General features: G+C 35.7%; 1 pseudogene; it reads right to left on the reverse strand.

The window, feature by feature from the left end:
- Nucleotides 1–15,383: 15,383 nt before the first annotated feature.
- On the reverse strand, nt 15,384–15,731 carry LOC145584184 (5-pentadecatrienyl resorcinol O-methyltransferase pseudogene; annotated as a pseudogene).
- Nucleotides 15,732–18,959: the final 3,228 nt, after the last annotated feature.

Genomic DNA, 18,959 nt, shown 5'->3' on the forward strand with positions numbered 1-18,959 from the left:
CGTCTGTTTTGAAAAGTTCTTTTAACACCTTTTTTTTATTGGTGTCTTTTCAAGATGATTTTACTGTGTCATTTTTCAAAAAATGACACCACTTGGATTGGAGGTTTTAAATGTCGCAATAGATGTTGCGTTTTGGTGTTGTTGGTGAAGCGTGGATTGAAGGTGGTGGTTGTTGCTGTGATTGGAGGCCGGAATTATTGTAATTGGGTGGCGAATTGATGTAATTGACGGTGGATTGAAGTTCTAATTATCGCAATTGGTGCTGTGTTTTGGTGTTGTTGGTGGAGTGTGAATTGAAGGTGGCGGCTGTTGCTGCGACTGGAGGGCCGAAATTGTTGTAATTGGATAGTAAATTAAATTTTATTGATGGCGGATTTGATGTTCTAATTGTCGCAATTGTTGCTGCGTTTTAGTGTTGGTGAATTGAAGCGGCGTGGATTGAAGGTGGTGGTTGAAAATAGTGTTGTTGTGCGGTTGAGAGTTGGGCGGTGGTGATTGATTGCGAGGCTGAAGGATGCGGTAGACTGGGCTGCTATAGCAGTGCGGTGGGTGGAGCGTGGAGAGGGCTACTGGTGGTTGCTCTGCTGTTCGACGGTTGAAGGTAGTTGTTTTGCTGCTAGGTGGTGCGGCAGCTGTGAGTTGTTGGGTTGCAGGCAGCCAGTTTGGGAGTTGTTGTTGGTGGTGAAAAGGTAGGGACACAAAGGGATTTTCATAATTATGATTAAGTATTTCTTAAAAAATACATGTCTTCTAAAGAATACAAAATATAAATAAAATTTTAATACATTATTATGGACCTTAAAAATAATTCAAAATAAAAATCAAAATACTTAATGGCCAATCAAATTTCGCCACATCAGCATATTGTGGTGTCATTTTTTAAGAATGACAATGTAGAATTTTCAGTCTTATCTCTTCTAATAAGAATGCTCTTGGCAAAACTCTTATTGCCGTATAATATTGCCTCAATATAGTTCGATTCTCTCGATCTTAGTATATACTACGTACATTTTAACAAAAAGATTATTTATTTTAATCATTAACCTTGTTACTCTCACTAGTTTATGGTCCCGTGCAATGCACAAAGTTACAAATGTTTGTATTTCAACAATTTTTATTATAAATTTTTTCTCTTTATAAAAAGTATGACAAAGGTCACATTTTTTTAAAAAAAAAATGCTTCATAGTAAACTTTAAGTTGTATATACCCGTATGATATATATACTCCGTACAAATTTATATTAAAAATTACGCATATATTTTTAATAATAATACTTTGGTTAAATTTTTTATAAGTTGTTGCAAAAATGTTTTATTGAATTTAGGAGGGAAAGAATATATTAGTAAAGTAGGAAAAAAAAATATTATAGTGAATTAAAAATTTTCTAAGATAACTTGGCAAAAAAAGTAAATAAAAAAATTAGCGGGAAATATTTTAATCAAATTTTGACAAGTGTCATATTTTATTCGCCTTTAGTATATAGTTATTGTTGATTCTAGTTTTATCTATTTTTTTTTCTTCTTACATCCAATTATCCAATTAGCATCAATATGTTTTGATCAGTTAAGTACTAAGAACTTTTGAAAATGGATGAAATATATCTCAAATCTCTATTATATGCAAGTGAAAAGGGGAGGTGCTGGTGTTCCCCTAAAAAATTCAAATTACCCCAATTATGATTTACTTTTAAAATGATCAACAATATATATATACTTGAGATTGTATTAAATTCAACAGCTAAGATTAATGTAATTTACAACATAACAAAACCCACCCAAATGCAACATCACACATAACCTCTTTCTCTCTCCAGACAAAATTACCCAACTTATTTCTCTCTCTCCAAAGTTGAAGGAGAAACATCAATGGTTTGAAGCTTCAATTAAGGATCGATAATTTCTATCTCCTCTTATTCACTTATACATAATTTTGGTACGTAATTTTCAAATATCATGCCCTTAATTTTGGTTTTTCATTATAATTTCCGAATTGAATTATCTTAATTTAGTATTTTCATCCAAATTTTTGAATTTGATGTTCTAATTATCAAATTTTGTGTTCTGGAAAATCGAATTTGAATGGTCTTATTTGGTGATTTGAATTTGACTTATGATTTTTGCTAGATTGTTTGAGTTGACTGTTCTCAATTTAGGATTTTCATTATGAATTTCCTATTGCATGTTACTTTTACGTTAATTAAAGCTAATTTTCGTGAAATTTTCTATTGAATATTCTTAATTTATTTATTTTTGTCATATCATTCAACCTTAATGTTATAAATTTCATAAATTCAATAGAAGATATGTAAAGTGAGCAAACATAATTAAAATGAGCAAACAAAAATAAATGAGCAAAAAATCCTAGGTCATATATCAAATGAGCCAAACAATTCTTTGCTCATTTATCATATGAGCAAACAATTCTTTGCTCATTTGTCAAATGAGCAAAAATATTCTTTTCTCATTTATCAAATGAGCAAACAATTCTTTATTCATTTTGTCAAATGAACAAACAATTCTTTGGTCATTTATCAAACGAGCAAACAATTCTTTTTTCATTTATCACACGAGCAAACAATTCTTTGTTAATTTATCAAACGTGAATTGTTTGCTCATTTATCAAATGAGAAACAATTCTTTGTTCATTTTATCAAATGAGCAAACAATTCTTTGTTGATTTATCAAATAAGCTGATTAAAAATTAATAACATATATAGAAAAATAATTTAAAACATATGATGAAACCTATTAGCTCAATTGGTAGAGCACTATGCAAATGCATAGGGGATGTAGGTGCAATTCCTACATAAGTCATCTCTATAAACAAAATTAATTAAAAAAAAATCAAATTCGTGCTAAATCATACGAGCAAAAAAATTGGTTTGAAATGATTTATAACTATATAAACTTTGTTACAATGAAACTCTCATATACAAACTTGTGTCTCCACATTATATAAATGAACCTACTTTGGATTTGAACCCACATCTTTTGTGCATTTGCACAATGCTCTAACCTTGAGCTAGTAGGCTAATGTATTTGAATCATTCAAACACACTCAGAAAATGAGCATTAATTTTTGACAAAATGAGCAAGAGTCATTTGCTCATTTGACAAATGAGCATTAAATAGTTTGCTCATTTGACAAAGGAGCATTGAAATTTTGTGCTCACTTGACAAATGAGCAAAAAATTAATTGCTCATTTTGACTAATTATTTGCTCGTTTGATAAATTAGTAAATAATAAATATTAATTTTTAACAAAATGAGCAAGTATTATTTGCTCATTTGACAAATGAGCATTATATAGTTTGCTCTTTTGATAAATGAGCAAAGAATTGTTTTGCAATTCTTTAACCTGTAATTTTTTGTAAATATCAATGAAGAAAGATCAACTTTTAGAAAATACTAGGGTAGCCCACGAGTGCGATGCGCCCGGATGGCTAGTTGTTACATTAGGCTCTTTTGGCTTGCGTTTACACTCCACGCATAAGTAATGGATTGGTAATGACAAAAGATTAAAAAAAGTGATATGAGTCTTTTCAAAAGCAACTATTACAACCCATGACTCATAAGCAAAGTTTAATGTTGCTATTACGCAATACATGTATAGTCTTTGCCAATGTTCTTGTAAGAAGCCACACAGTGTAAGTATTCCAGTTAGTGCAATAACATAGCTTGCTCAAAGGAAATGGCTTTTAGAGCCCAAATTCTATTCATGTTAGTTATTGGTGCAATCTAGAGAAACATGGGCTTAGTCGCTAAGCTGGTAGCTATTGCTTCAAATTCCAGTCAATTACCCTGTCCAATTCTATAGTAAATGTATTAAAAGAAAAGACAATGGAGTTAATCAAAGAAGCTACTACTGTTAGACATTTCAGTTCAGGCAACTTCAGCAAGCTTTAGAGTAGATAAGCAAGCGCATATAGTTATAATATGGCATATATAGAAAATAGATAGTATGTCAAAACTACCTACAACTCTCAAGTATATGTTCATATAGAGATTGTAGTAGGTAACTCTAAATGGGTGTAGAAAATGCTAAATGTGACCACTATTATTTTCAGATTATCTTTTCCTAAGATTAATTATCTTGTTACTGATTTGCATAAGTTTGGGTAAGGTGATTAATTATCTTTTCCTAAGATTAATTATCTTTTCCCGTTTCCGACAGAATTCCGTTGGAAATGATTGTCGGAAACGGGTTGGTAGGAAAATCGACCTTTTCCGACGAAAATTCCGTCGTTGCCACATTTTCCGGCACCGGAAAAATCCGTCGTAAATTTCCAACGGATACTAAGTCCATCGAAAATTTTCGACAGAATTTCCATAGAAAATTTCTTTTAAACAAATAAAAAAACACGCCACACCACCACTGGTGCGGCGTATCACCACCTCAACAAACCCTAACCACCACCACTATCCCCTACATCAGACCACCACCAGCAAGAACGACCACCACCAGCAAGAACGACCACCACCACCGAACCCAAACCCAGAACCCACCTAACCCAAACCCACCGTATCCCCTTCCCTAGAAATTCCTAACTTAAACCACCATGGCAAATTCACCCCACCACCACCGAACTTTCCCATAACCCCTAACTTCAACGACCCACCACCACAACCCACAACCAACCTAGATCCACCCATAATCCAAACCCTAACCCGGCTCCACCCACCCAAACCCTTACCAAAAACATCAAAAATTGTCGACCAAAAAAAAAATATAAAAAAATCCAACTATAACCCAGATTTATCAACATCACCACAAATTTTTAAAAAAAATCCGAAAAAAAAATAAAATCAAAATAAAATAAAAAAGAGATACATACCTTAATTTGACCACACAAAATCACGAAATTAGGTTTACAAGGCCAAATTCGAACATGAAAACTCTAGATCTAGAGTTTTCATGGTCGAATTTGACCTAAAAACCTTCGTTTGCACCGTTGATGTTAAAGTCTGTGTTGGTGTTGTTGTTCACGTCGGTGTTCGATCTTGTGGCGGCGGGTGTTTAGTGTCGGCAGTGGAAAGAGAAAGAGAAGGGGGAAAGAGAAAGAGGAGTGAGAAGGAGAACGAGAAGTAGAAGAGGAGGAAAGAGGAAGAGTGAGAAGGAGAACGAAGGAGCAGAGAAGAGGGGAGAACGAAGAAGAGGAAAAAGGAAAGAGAAGGAGCAGAGAAGATGAGAGAGAAAAAGAAAATAAGATAAAAAGGGAAAATAAGAGAAAGAGAGAAGGACGACATTTTAGGGTTTGGGGAAAAAACGCTTTTAATTTTTTTTAATTACTTTCCTACGGACTATAAATCCGTCGGAAATTCTAAATTACGATGGAAAATTCCGTCGGAAAGCACATTTATTCTGACGTAATTTATGTCCGTTGGAAATTTCCGACGGATTTTTTAAATTCGTCGGAAATATCCGACAGAACAAAAATTCGTTGGAAATTTTGCTTTTTCCGATGGAATTTCGGGTCCTTTGTTACCAGTCCATCGGAATTTTCCTGTTTTCTAGTAGTGCTACATAGGGATGTCAACGGGGCGGGGCGGGGCGGGGATTGGCATTTCCATCCCCATCCCCACCTGACATTTCCATCCCCATCCCCACCCCCATCCCCGCGGCGGGTATGAAATATATCCCCATCCCCGCCCCGGCGGGTCTCAGTCTAAAACCACCCCCGCCCCGCCCCCCACGTGGGTATTCATCCCCACCTAATCCCCGCCCCGTTACCCACCTAATCCCCGCCCCAGACCCACCACAGACCCGCCACCATTAACCGTACATAAATATTGAAAATCTAACAAGGCAAATAAACACCTGCATTGTTTGATGTCATTCTCCTCTCCTAAAAAAATTGTAATGCCATATTGGTTAATTCATGAAATACTAGATCTCAACAAGTAAACATATCATTATTTAGTATACTAAAATGGATAACCTACTATTTATTGTTTGACCACACATTAACAAAGAGAACATGGCTAAATTAATTTCCTAATGTGAGCTTGTCTGCTTGACTTAGCATAAGAATGAATGAATAATTTCCAGTAATTGAGTTCAGCAATATTATCAACTAATTATATTGTACAAGCTCCAAAAAAAGAAGGCAAAAGCACTTAAGCTAACCAACAATCATATAACAAATACATTCATCAATAAATCAAATCTCAGTTAACGTCCAATGTCATAATATAAATACACACAGCTCCAACACCTTTCTCAATACGGCATGCAATTAACCACCCAAACCATAAGTCCATAACCAATTAACCACCCAAACCCACACCGTAATCCCTCCATAACCACCCAAACAAACCAGAAAATCAAATGCATATAACAAATCGAACAAAATCTAATGAAAAAAAAAAATTGGGGAAAACAAAATTAGATCAAAAATATAAAAGAGAAAGTTAGAAAGAGTACCGGATAATCGAAGATTAAAGATCAGAGTTCCTCAGTTCGAGTGAGGGAGTCCTTGTTCCTTTGAGAGTTTGAGAGAGGCTATGAGAGGTGAGAGAAACAACAGAGTGTTGGCTAATGGCTAGGGTTTTTTTTTTGAAAGCAGTGTTGCCGTGTTGGGCACTTGGGCTAGAGATTTTGTTCTTTTTTTTTTTAAGTATAATTTTTTTAAAATAAATAAATCTGATGGGTTGCTTAAAAAAATATGGTGGGTGGCCAGGTGGGGTGAATTATGGGTATGGGGCGGGTAGGCGGGTATGGGGCGGGGCGGGTAGGCGGGTATGGGGCGGGGCGGGTATGGGGCGGGGCGGGTAGACGGGTATGGGGCGGGGCGGGTCTGGCGGGGATGGGGCGGGGCGGGGATGGGGCGGGTATAACGTAAAATCCACCCCCGCCCCGCCACCCATGGCGGGTATGGATTTTAGACCCATCCCCGCCCCGCCACCCGCCAAAGCTAGACCCATCCCCGCCCCATCGGGGCGGGGATGGGGCGGGTCTCCTACTAGACCCGCCCCACTGACATCCCTAGTGCTACACATAAGTTCAATGATTAATGAATCTAATTATTAAAAGTTGTATGTGAAAATACGTACATATCAAGACAATTCTAACAAGATTTTACTCTCATGTCCTTATATTTTATTATTAAATTAAGAGTTTGTAAATAATGTCAATATGTGTTAACAAATGGATGAAATAATATATATTCATGTATAAATTGCATACTACAAGTACATATTAAACTTTAAGTTAAGGGTTCAAATCTTGTTTCTTAAGGGATTCTCACCTTTAAAGTGTCCCCAGTGGATATTTAACCCCAAGTCTTAAGGTTGGAATATTCTTTCCTTACCATTTATCAATACTTAGTATACTATGATGATCAATACTGGATATTTAACCCCAAGCCTTAAGGTTGGAAGAACAATACTGTATAATATGATGATCAAGGCTAACCCAGGCCAGTAACATATTTCTACAACGAAAATCAAGGTTGCATGCATGTCATAGTAGTTATAGTTCTTCCTTCCACTAGTCGTGGCTGTAACCCTTCTTTCTACCACCCCTGTGACAGGGGTTTGATTCTCATTCCTTGCGTGAAAGATCGTCGTTTCCCCTACTTGCAAGTAGGGTTGTTCATCGGTCCAAGACCGGACTGAAGACTGAAAATTAGAATTTTAAGAACCGAAGACCTGACCGATTAAGCTAGGACCAAACCCGGACCGGACCGAAACAATTTGGTCCAAAACTTGGACTGGACCACTTTGGACCGATTTAAGAATTTTTTTTAAAAAGAATTCTAAGTTTTTTATTAATTTTATGGAAAACTCGAAAAAAGTAAAGAAAAATCTACACTTCAACGTCTTTTTTTTTATATATATTTAGTACAAAAAAGCTCATAAATTTAAAGTTTTTTAAGCTTATTAAGGATAATCTTAGCCATTATTTAAGGTTTCACGCATATTTTTAATAAAAAAATCGGTCCGGTGCAAGACCGGTTTTTATAGGGTTTTGGACCGAATCGGACCGATTAATTTGGACCGGACCGATTAATTTGGGTCCGAGGTGGTTTGGTCCATTTTTCGGTCCGGAGCAATTTATGAACACCCCTACTTGCAAGAGACTCTTACCCCCCAAAAATAGTATATTTATACAAACAAAACACAAAACGGATAATTTGTACTCATACATGCAATATTTAATTTCTTAACTTGACCACTAATAATATGCATTAATTTGATGCACGCTATTTAACAAAATGGCTTAATTAACAAATGTATTTCTCAAACGGCTATTTATAAATTTTAATTCCAAAATTAGCTAAATAATTGATTTGGAAGGAAATTATTTATTTCTTATTTTCCTTTGAACCAGAAAGGTTCACTTTTTAGGGTTTTTTTTTTATTTTTTATTTTGGTTTATTTTAAATTTTGATTTTTTTTTTTAATTTTTTATTATTATTGTCTTTAAATTCTAATTGTCCACATTTCCTTTTTTTTGGGATTTTTTTATTTTAAAATTTTCTTAATTTTTTTTTTGAAAATTTTAAAACCATTGTTTAAAATATCCATTAATTTGGGAAATAACATTCAACATAGTATATTTGTAACAATTCTTTGTTTTTTTTTTTTGTAAAGTTACACAAAATTGAAAGAAAAAAAATCACTCAAAAAATTATTCCAAACGTCCAATTAACAAAAATTAGCCAACATTACCAGAGAGCATACAATTAGAGAACATGAAAAGTATGAACAATACCTTAAAATCCCTTATCGTCGTATAAATCTGCGGTTGTGTTGATAGAACAATACTACTTCAAATTTCAATTTTTTGTGATACGATCAAGACATTTTTTTTTATTTATTTATTTTTTTTTATTTTTTTGTGATCTTGAAATTATTGTTCTTATGAGTGACTTTAATTATATCTTTATATAGCTTTTAAATTTTTCAACTAAAAAAGCCTAAAAAATAAATAAAAATAAACCCAAAAATAAATAAAATAAAATAAAAAGTGAACCAAACTGGTTCAAAGGAAAATATAAAATAAATATTGTAATTTTCTTCCGAGTCCAAATTTTAGCTAGTTTTGAAATTAAAATTTACAACTAACTGTTTGGTAAATACTTTTGTAAAATAGCCGCTTTAGTAAGAGATCCAAGGTAATTCTTTATTTATAAACTCAATTCTTACAATATATTCTAATTAATTGTTTTTTTTAATCATTTTTCACTAATAAAATTCGGTTAAATTGCGACCGTTTTTCTACGACCGTCTGAAAAACGGTCGCAAATGATGAAATTTGCGACCGTTTTTTAAGCGGTCGCAATATTACGACTGCTTTGAAAACGGTCGCAAATTTGCGACCGTGTTGCGACCGTTTTTATCTTTTTAGACGGTCGCTGGGATGTTTGAACAATTAAAAATAATTCTAAATTAAAATAAATCGTTTGCGACCGTCAAAGACGGTCGTAAATGTCATAATTTGTGACCGTCACAGAGACAGTCGTAAATTTCAAAATCTGAGACCGTCAAAGACGGTCGTAAATGTCATAATCTGCGACCGTCACAAAGACGGTCGTAAATTTTATAATCTGCGACCGTCAAAGGCGGTCGTAAATGTCATAATTTGCGACCGTAAAAAGGACGGTCGTAAATGTCATAATTTGCGACCGCTTTAACGGTCGCAAAAGGGATTTTTTTTAAAAAAAATTATGCGGTATAAAATGAGCCAAACCCTAAGAGTTTCTGGCCTCCGCCTCTTTCTTTTCTCTCTCCTCCTCTTCTTTTTGCTTTCTCCATGGTTCCATCTTCTTCTCTTTCCTTTCTCCTTCCTCCTCATTTTTATTCTTCATTTTCACATCTCCATTTTCGTTCCAAGTTTCGCTCCCCTCCTTTTCCGTTCTCTTATTCTCCGGCAGCGTTGGTGGTGTGTTGGTTTGATGCTTAGCTTTGTGGTGTTAACTAGTTCATGGTTTTTAAGGTCGAATTCGACCATGAAAAGTCTAGATCTACACTTTTCACGGTCGAACTTGGCCTTATTAAACCAAATTTGAGATAAAATTCGAAGTTTGAGGTATTTTTTCGTGTTTTTGGTTTATTTTTGTTTTGTTTTTGGTTGATTTTTGTTTATTTTTGATTTGATTTTGTTTTTTTTTGTTGAATTTTGGGTTTGATTTTCGGGTACATTTTAATTGGATAATTTTGTGGGTTAATTTTCGTTAATTTTAGGGTTTGATATTCAAAGTGAAATTGTTTGATTTTTGTTATTTTTTGATTTGATTTTCGCTAAATTTTGGGTTTTCATGTTATTTTGTTTGATTTTTGGTTAATTTGGTTTATGGGTGGCTTTTGTGGTGGCTGATTTGGGTTTTTGTGGGAAAGGGGTGTGAATCAGGGGTGGGCTGGAGTTCTTTTCAAGGTGATTCGGGGTGGCTGGAGGTGTTTTCGTGGTGATTCAGGAGGTGTTTTTGTGGTGGTTGAAGGTGTTGTTGGGGTGGCTAGAGGTGTTTTCGTGGTGGTTGAAGGTGTTTAAGTGGTGGTTGAAGGTGTTTTCGGGGTGGCTGGTAGTATTTAGGGTGGATGGTGGTGGTGGGTAAATGTGAATAGGGTTGGCAGTGGTGGTGGGTTGGTGAGGCTGGATACGGGGTAGGGTGATTTTCTTTTTTTTTTTTGTTTTTTTTTTTAAATTTTAGCGACGGCTGTAGGCGGTCGCTAAAACCAATTTTGCGACCGCTGACTATACCGGTCGCAATTATATTTATTTGCGACCGTTTTTCAAACGGTCGTTGAAAATATCAAAAACGGTCGCAAAAAAATTGCGACCATCAAGCGGTCGTAATTTTGTTTTTTTGCGACCAAGGTAATAACGACCACCACGTTACGACCGTTGACGGTCGCAATTAAGTTTAGCAACCGTTTTTGCTATTTTCAACGACCGTTAGAGGCGGTCGCAATTTGTCCGAATTTTAGTAGTGTTTTTATGTAGAATCTTTTTTCCGGAGCAGCAAATACCACAACGGCTGGGGTAATTTGGACACTTACTGAGTTAGTTAAAAACCCCATTCTAATGAAAAGAGTACAAGAAGAGTTAAGGAAGGCCGCATTAAATAAAGGTTGTATAACAAATGTTGATCTCTCAAAACTCGAATATTTCAAAGCAGTGATTAAGGAAGCATTTAGGTTGCACCCACCAGCGCCATTATTAATTCCTCGTGAAACAGTAAGAAAAAGTAACTTAAAAGGATACGATATCTTACCCAAAATCTTATTGTTATAAACGCATGGGCTATTGGAAGAGACTCAAAGTACTGGAAGGACTCAGAAAAATTTATGCCGGAGAGGTTTTTGGGGAGTTCAATAAATATGATAGGGAGTGAAAGTATGGCAATGATTCCTTTTGGGGGTGGAAGAAGAATGTGCCCAGCCTCTGCTTTTGGTTTAGCCAACCTTGAACTTGCACTTGCCAATTTGTTATACTCTTTTGATTGGGAATTACCTGCTGGTTTAAACAAGGAAGATATTGACAGCAATGTGCTACCTGGTCTAGTCACACACAAGAAGAATCAACTTTGCCTAGTTGCAAAAAAATTCGATTCTAATTTGCATGAATGAAATAAAAATATATACCAAGTGTATACTACGTCATATCAACTACTGTACTCCAAGTTAATTTACTTCGTAAATAAGAGGCATGCACTTTCCTCTCCCTAAAATTCTAGCCGGTATCATTGAATTTTATCGGCGAATTAAAAGTCTTAATCTTTGTTTATTTAATGTGTGCTTTGTAAAATTTATTTTTTTGTAATTGTTCCTCTTCTATGAGAAACTTTTCTTTCTCTTAAAAGTTAAAGCTCGCTTATGTGTGATTTTTTTTTTTTTTTTTAAAAAAACTTAGTAATACTCCCTCAGTACCTATTTGATAGTCACTTTTGGGCAATTTTCATGGGAATTAATCAACATGAATAAGAAGTAGTAAAAGTATATTGAAAAAGTAAATTTACATTGGGTATGCAAAAAAGTAGAGAGAGAAAATAATTGATGTACATGAGAAAGTTAAATTTGCACAAATATTTTTTGTAAATTGGAGAGAATTTTGGTAAAAAATTAACATTAAGGGCATGCTTGGATTGGGGGTAAAACATTAAGGGGGTAATAAAAGTCAAAATTGAAAAAACAAAAGTAATTAGAGGTGTTGTTGTAGGAGACATGGTGCTTACAAATGAAATAAACTAATTGTGCCATGAGGAAAAGAGAGAGATGGAGGAATTATTACTCTCATAATGAGGGTAATAGTTACCTACCCTCCCCCTAGTGTAACTATTACCCCCAAAATGAGGGTATTGATTCCTCTTTCTTCACCTCACACCATACCATCACTACATAATCTTCTTACAATCACACCATCACTATCTCCTTCTTCCCTATTTTCACATTCATTTTGCTTAGTTTGACTTTTATTACCCCCTTAATATATTACCTCCAATCCAAGCATGCCCTAATGGTACTTGAAAAAAGCAAATATAACTAACATTTTGGGTACTAAAAATGAAATAAGTGACTATCAAATAGGGACGGAGGGATTAGTAATTGTGTAGGATCGTAAAGTTTGTCCATTTCTCAAATACAATAAGATGAATAAGACGATTATCATTCTCACGGCCATTAGCTGAATTATTTTTGCGCATGCATGGTGGGTGAGTGGGTGGATCATTCGTCATATTATGTAACTATGTATATATTATCAATCCACCATAATAATATAGTAATAGATGATAATAAATGAAGTTAATATTACAGTACTATTATTTTGATGATTAATAAATGAAGTTAGTTGTCTGTGACGATTGAAGATCCCCAAGAAACAAAATTTAATTGTTAACTAGTATGTGGCTCGGGCGTTGCACCGGGTTGCTAATTGCTAATTTTATTAAATTTTGTCATTATATGTATTTAATATTTTTAGTGTTTTTTTTTTCCTTTTTTTTTAATTACTTTTTGTAATTTTCAATTATATATATACCTTTCATATTTATAACATGGTTGTTAATTTTCTTAGACGGTTAAATAACCATCTTTCCTAAAATATATACGAGATTTGGTGTTCGAATCTCCTTATGCTTATATTTTTTATATGGAGTAGTACAGTAGTGACGTGACATAATGATTAAGGTTGATTGAGTGGTGATGTGACATAATAAGAGTTTGTATAGGGTGACGTGGCGTAAGTGAAAGGGTTTACGTAACACATAGACTTTGTTAGGAACGTCTTTTAATATATTAGTATAGATTGATTGTTTAATCTAATTCAATATATAATCAAAGTAAGGAATCATGTTCATTTTATTTCTATTTTTTTTAACGATTTTATATTGTTGGATTTATTGTTAAATTGCTTCCAATATTATGTTTGTTCTATTATTTATGATCACAATAATGCATGTTTAAAGGGAATATGTAATTGAAAATCACGCCTAATAAGATAATTTGGACGACCGGTTTAGGTTCCTTTTTAATCTTGTTGTTTAATCAAGTGATCACAATATTCTATAATTATATAGTGCATTAATATTCAACCAATTTAGCTTAATATTAGTTTGGAGCAAATCGAATCTTTGTTTGTATGCCTTTGAAATCGCAGGAATACTTTTCACTATAAGAATCGAGTAGAGGCCAATACGGGCGAACGTGACTCCATGACTCACTTCGTACCATCATCCCCGATCCTCCTTTCGTGATTCTGAACCATATGGAGTTAGTAATCTCATGTATTATGAATGGGATGTAACCTTCACGGGTAAATTGTTGTTGCTTTCGTTATCCCTTAATTGTGGTTACCTTTTAATGATCCGTGAACGGTTTACAAGTTCCTTAAAAACTTGTTGGCGGCTCCCTATACTTTGCTTTGTCCCTAATTGTGTCCCTAATCGTATATGTTAATTCCACTTCCTATGAGTGCCAAACATATTCATAACATGCTTAACGTAGCTGGGCTTCAAACGACGCCTACAGTTACCTACCTGAGTTTTTCAGTCAGGGGTTATTTGAGTTTTTCAGTCAGGGGTTACTTGAGTTTTTCAGTCAAGGGTTACTTGAGTTACTCGGTCAAGAGTTACTTAAGTTACTCGGTTATGGATTACTTGAGTTTTTCAGTCAGGGGTTACTTGAGTTACTCGATCAAGGGTTACTTGAGTTACTCGATTACGGGTTACTTGAGGGGTTCGGACATGGGTTACTTGAGGAGTTCACTCGGTTAAGGGTTACTCAGTCAAGGGTTACTCAAGTTTCTCAGTCAGGCCGCATTCAAAAAATTATAACTCGAGTAACCCCCGAGTGAGAAACTCGAGTAACCCCTAATCGAGAAACTCGAGTAACCCCTGACCGGAAAAATTGAGTAACCCCTGACCGGGAAACTCATGTAACCCCGAAAACTCGAGTAACCCCTTAGCGAGAAACTCAAGTAACCCTAGAAAACTCAAGTAACCCTTGACCGAGAAACTCAAGTAACCCCAAAAACTTAAGTAACACCTGACCGAGAAACTCAAGTAACCCCTACCGCACGGTACAACAGGCTGCATATAAAAATTTGTGAAAAGATTTGCCTCATTATTGTCAACTACTTATAAAACATTAGCAACAACATTAACAACATAAAAAAAAAAAAAACAACATTTAATTTAATTTGGACTCATGAGCATGAATCACACTCCTCACACAAATTAAAAAAAAAATACAATTACATAAGATTTATGGCCTCTAGTCATTTTTAGTTGTAACAACTTAACTAAAAGTGCGAGGGCTTTTATTTTAAATCAAAACGTTGTAATTAAAATTGAACAGAAAAAACATGAAATCATATACTTCCTCCGTTATTTAATACTTGCAACACACCCTTTTTCACGGTATTTAAGAAAAGTGGGTCTCATGTGATTTAAAACAATTATAATGGAGGAGAGAGATAGTTAAAAGTATAATTTAGTGGGCCATGAGATTATAATAAGGATAATAGTACAACTTTTGACATAAAATACTATTCAATTATAGTGTGTTGCAACTATTGTGACATTTCCATTTTAGGGAAGTGTTGCAACTATAAAGAAACGGAGGAAGTCCTAATATTGGGATATGTTGAGCCCATGAGAAAACTCACATGTGATTAGTGTGTTGTCCCACATTGGTTGACTTTATAAGTGAGAGTTTGTATTGGGATGTGTATCCCACATTGAAGAAATAAGAAAGTTGTGTCTACTTTATAAGGCTAAGGAGCTACTCCCTTCATTGCCATATAGTTTTGAGGTGGAACCTCCTTGGTCGTATAAAGTGGACGGTTGTGACGGGTGTGGCCCTAACCCGTTTATCATGATAATTAAGATCATGCATGATAGACTTCAATAACAGATATCGGCTCTAAATTGGGATAATTGAAATCATGCAGGATAGATTTCAATAACAGATCTCGACCCTAAAATTGGTAAAATCTTATAGTCATCACTAAAGTCGACATTGATGAAAAGATATTTCCATTGTTGTTCCATTCGTTCTTTTCCTCCCAAAAGAGCCATCATTTGCACATCTAGTAATTGGTGTAAATAATTGTCACTTGGAATCCCAACCACCATATCTATGATTAATAACTTGTCTCCTTTGTCCCTACTTGGAATTGTTTTACACTGCTTAAGCACCTTTATGCAATTCTCGTCGCTCCAATTGTGCAATACCCGTTTTCCTTTTATAAACTGCCAAAAAAAGCTTTCTCTCTCTAGAGTTTTAGCCATTGGAGAACACCTCCGGCACTAGTTGTGCTCGGAGCTCCGGGAGCTTTCCTCTAGCAGAGAGCGAGCAGTGTATTTCGAATGCATTTCTTGCATTTGTTCTTTAGCCCTGTTTAGTCCTTTGTTGTTTTAATTCTGTTCCGTTCTTCTCTGTTCCTTTTAGAGTTAGTCTATTGTGATGGAGTTTTCATCAGACATGGAAATGGCATCCACATAGGAAGTGGATTTAATGAATAGATCAGTGGTAAGGTTAGATTTAGGTGCTGAGATTGACACCCCAATTCAGCAATTTGGTGGGATTGATGAAATGGAGTTAACTCATGAAAATCAGCAAATTGATTCTGGCAGTACTAAAAGTCACAGAGTACAAGCACAAGAAGTAGAAGGCATCTATAAGAATTCGAATATTTCGCAGGTGAAATTGGGTGGAACATTCAGAGAGGCTGTCTCTAAATCCTCTCAATGGTTCAATGAAACCAGAAGGATTGTGATAACCTCACGGGAATGGGAAGATGAAGAGGATGACCTTGCAGGCCACTCACATGCTGTAAAATTCCAAAAAGAAAAACTTAAGGAATTGAGAAAGCCATGGCATATGACACTTATTGGAAAATGTCTTGGGATTAAAATTAGAGCTGAGTTTATGCAACAAAGGGTGCAACGAATGTGGAATCCAAGAGGAGGAGTGGAGGTCATTGAAATGGAAAATGGAGTCTTCCTGTTCAGATTCTCGATTCAAGATGATCTTGAAAAGGCTTTGTTTGGAGGACCATGGTTTATTTTCGATCATTATCTAATGATGGCGAAATGGAAGCCTAACTTTAGGCCATCAGTCGAGAGTTTTAAGAATATGTCCGTTTGGTTTAGATTTCCTGAACTTCCGGTTGAATATTACGATAAGGAGGCTCTGTTTAGCATTGCGGAAATTGTGGGAAATCCAATTAGAGTGGATTACTCTACTGATAAAATCAGCAAGTGTCGATATGCTAGGATGTGTGTTGAGATCGATCTTGAGAAGCCATTAGTTACTAAGGTCTAGGTAGGAAGAGCTTGGCAAAAAATTGAATTTGAAAAAATTCATAGCCTTTGCTTTGAGTGTGGTAGGATTGGCCACTCCAAGGATCAATGCCAATTAAAAAAAGAAAAACAAATTCAGCAGGAAAAAAGAAGCAAGGAGCAAGAAAGTAGCACGCTGATGTTGGGTAATGCTACTTCGAGAATTTTGCTGGAAGGGGAAAATTCAAAGCACCATGAAGCTACTGCTATTGCTAAAGTGTTGCAGAAGGAAAATGAAAAGGATAGTAGCCTAGAGCTGCAGAAGGAGGAAATAGGGGACTATGGCCCATGGGTTTTGGCGGCTTCAAGAAAAAAGTATTTTAAAAAAGATGACAGAAATAAAAAGGAGGGAAAGAAGCAGGAGGAGCAAAAAAATCCAAAAGGAAAAAATCCAACAGAAAGGAATAAGCCTAAGGAAGCCAACAGCCGCCAAACAAAGATTAAAAATATACAGTGGGATTTGCTAGCAGTAGAGGAGCAAGAAGAAGCTTTAATTAAAAATAAAAAAATGACCATTGGGAACATACAAAGGAAGGAAAGAATAATAGGCAAAAATCAAACCTAGAAAAAACATTAACATTGGAAAAAACTAATGTTAATGGTGGCATAGTCCCGAGAAAAAAACACCATGGAATCACCAATGGCGATTCTTCGTCTTGGCCCAATCCCAATTCGATTTCAACCCTTTTATCCCCCTGTCAACACCTTTCATATCCCTACACCCTCTGATAATTCAATTTCGCATCACATCTCCTCTTCTCTCGAATCACCTAGTAGCCATGGAAAACAAAAATCACCCCGACCAATTGACTACTCCGTTCAACCAACCAAACCACCGACCTCCGCCTCTAAACAACCAAATGAACTCGCCCATGAACCCGCAACTCTTCCGCCTATCACCATACCACCCTGGGCAGTTCCGCCTCCGATCCCCGGTGGTGCTTCCGGCGATCTTGCCACCGCGTCTAACACCAAAAACACCAACCCCGTCCACACTATCCCAGGTCTCACCACCATCACAAATTCAGCACCTTTTTCCCACCTTCCAAACACCATACCTATGGTCTGTGATGAGAATGAATCCAACTCCAATCGAGAGATTAAAAATCATAGAGGCGGGTATTCAAGTTATGATGAACCAATTCATACATCTCGCTCTTCCAGAGTACGAAAATCTGTTCATCCCTATAAAAACCCCTCCAAAAAATCCACCATCGTACCCCCTGCAATTGATAAGTCAATGTCTAAATTTAATGGAAGCAAAGAATCGGATGATAGCTTTGGAGACAAAGAAAGAGGTAGTGGGGTTCGAATTGAACCTACACTATGTGAGTACGGGGAACCTAATGCAGGAAATCCAAATGTTAGCCACGCCATTGACGATGGAAGACATATGGGCGATGAAGAAGCTAGACCTATGGAGGGATTGGGTGATGTTGTTTCCATCAAAGAACAACCATCAGGAACAACATAGAGGGATTTTCCCTATTATCCCAACATTTATGTCAATATGAAAGCAATTCTTTGGAATGTTCGAGGTGCAACTAGTAAAGAGTTTGCTCCACATGCGATTGAGGTTGTGCGTATGCACAAACCCGAAATTTTCTTGCTTTTGGAAACAAAATCTACTGATGATGTAGCCCGTAAGCTTTGTAAAAGGCTCGGTTTTGAGGATGTTAGAACAATTCCGGCTGTTGGGCTTAGGGGTGAAATTTGGCTCTTTTGGCGTAAATCGGCTATTTTAATGGATTTAGTAGCCGACTCTCCTCATGTTTTACACTCTCTTTTTAAGCTGTCTCCTACTGATCCAGATGTGCTCATAATGATTAAGATTGTTTGAGGGATGATGTGGCATGATGAGATGTTGGAAAGATGACGCGGCTCAATACAAAAGGACCTACATGACACATTGACGTTTTTAGAAACGCCTTTTAATATATTAGTATAGATTAGATTAATTATTCACCGATAATAAAAATTATTCACCCTATAATAATGTTAAGAATATGTTTAATATGGGTATAGCAATTTGAAACTCCCAAAATAGTATATGGAAGTAACAAAGTGAAACGGAGGCAGGATACGTAAAAGCGTTAGTGCAACTTTACCTTCAGTAAGATGACTTGAGCACGAGGAATAGCTTCAAACATATTAGTAAGATGACTTGAGCACGAG

The sequence above is a fragment of the Chenopodium album genome, chromosome 16 (assembly GCF_948465745.1).
Source record: "Chenopodium album chromosome 16, dcCheAlbu1.1, whole genome shotgun sequence".
Lineage (NCBI taxonomy): Eukaryota > Viridiplantae > Streptophyta > Magnoliopsida > Caryophyllales > Amaranthaceae > Chenopodium > Chenopodium album.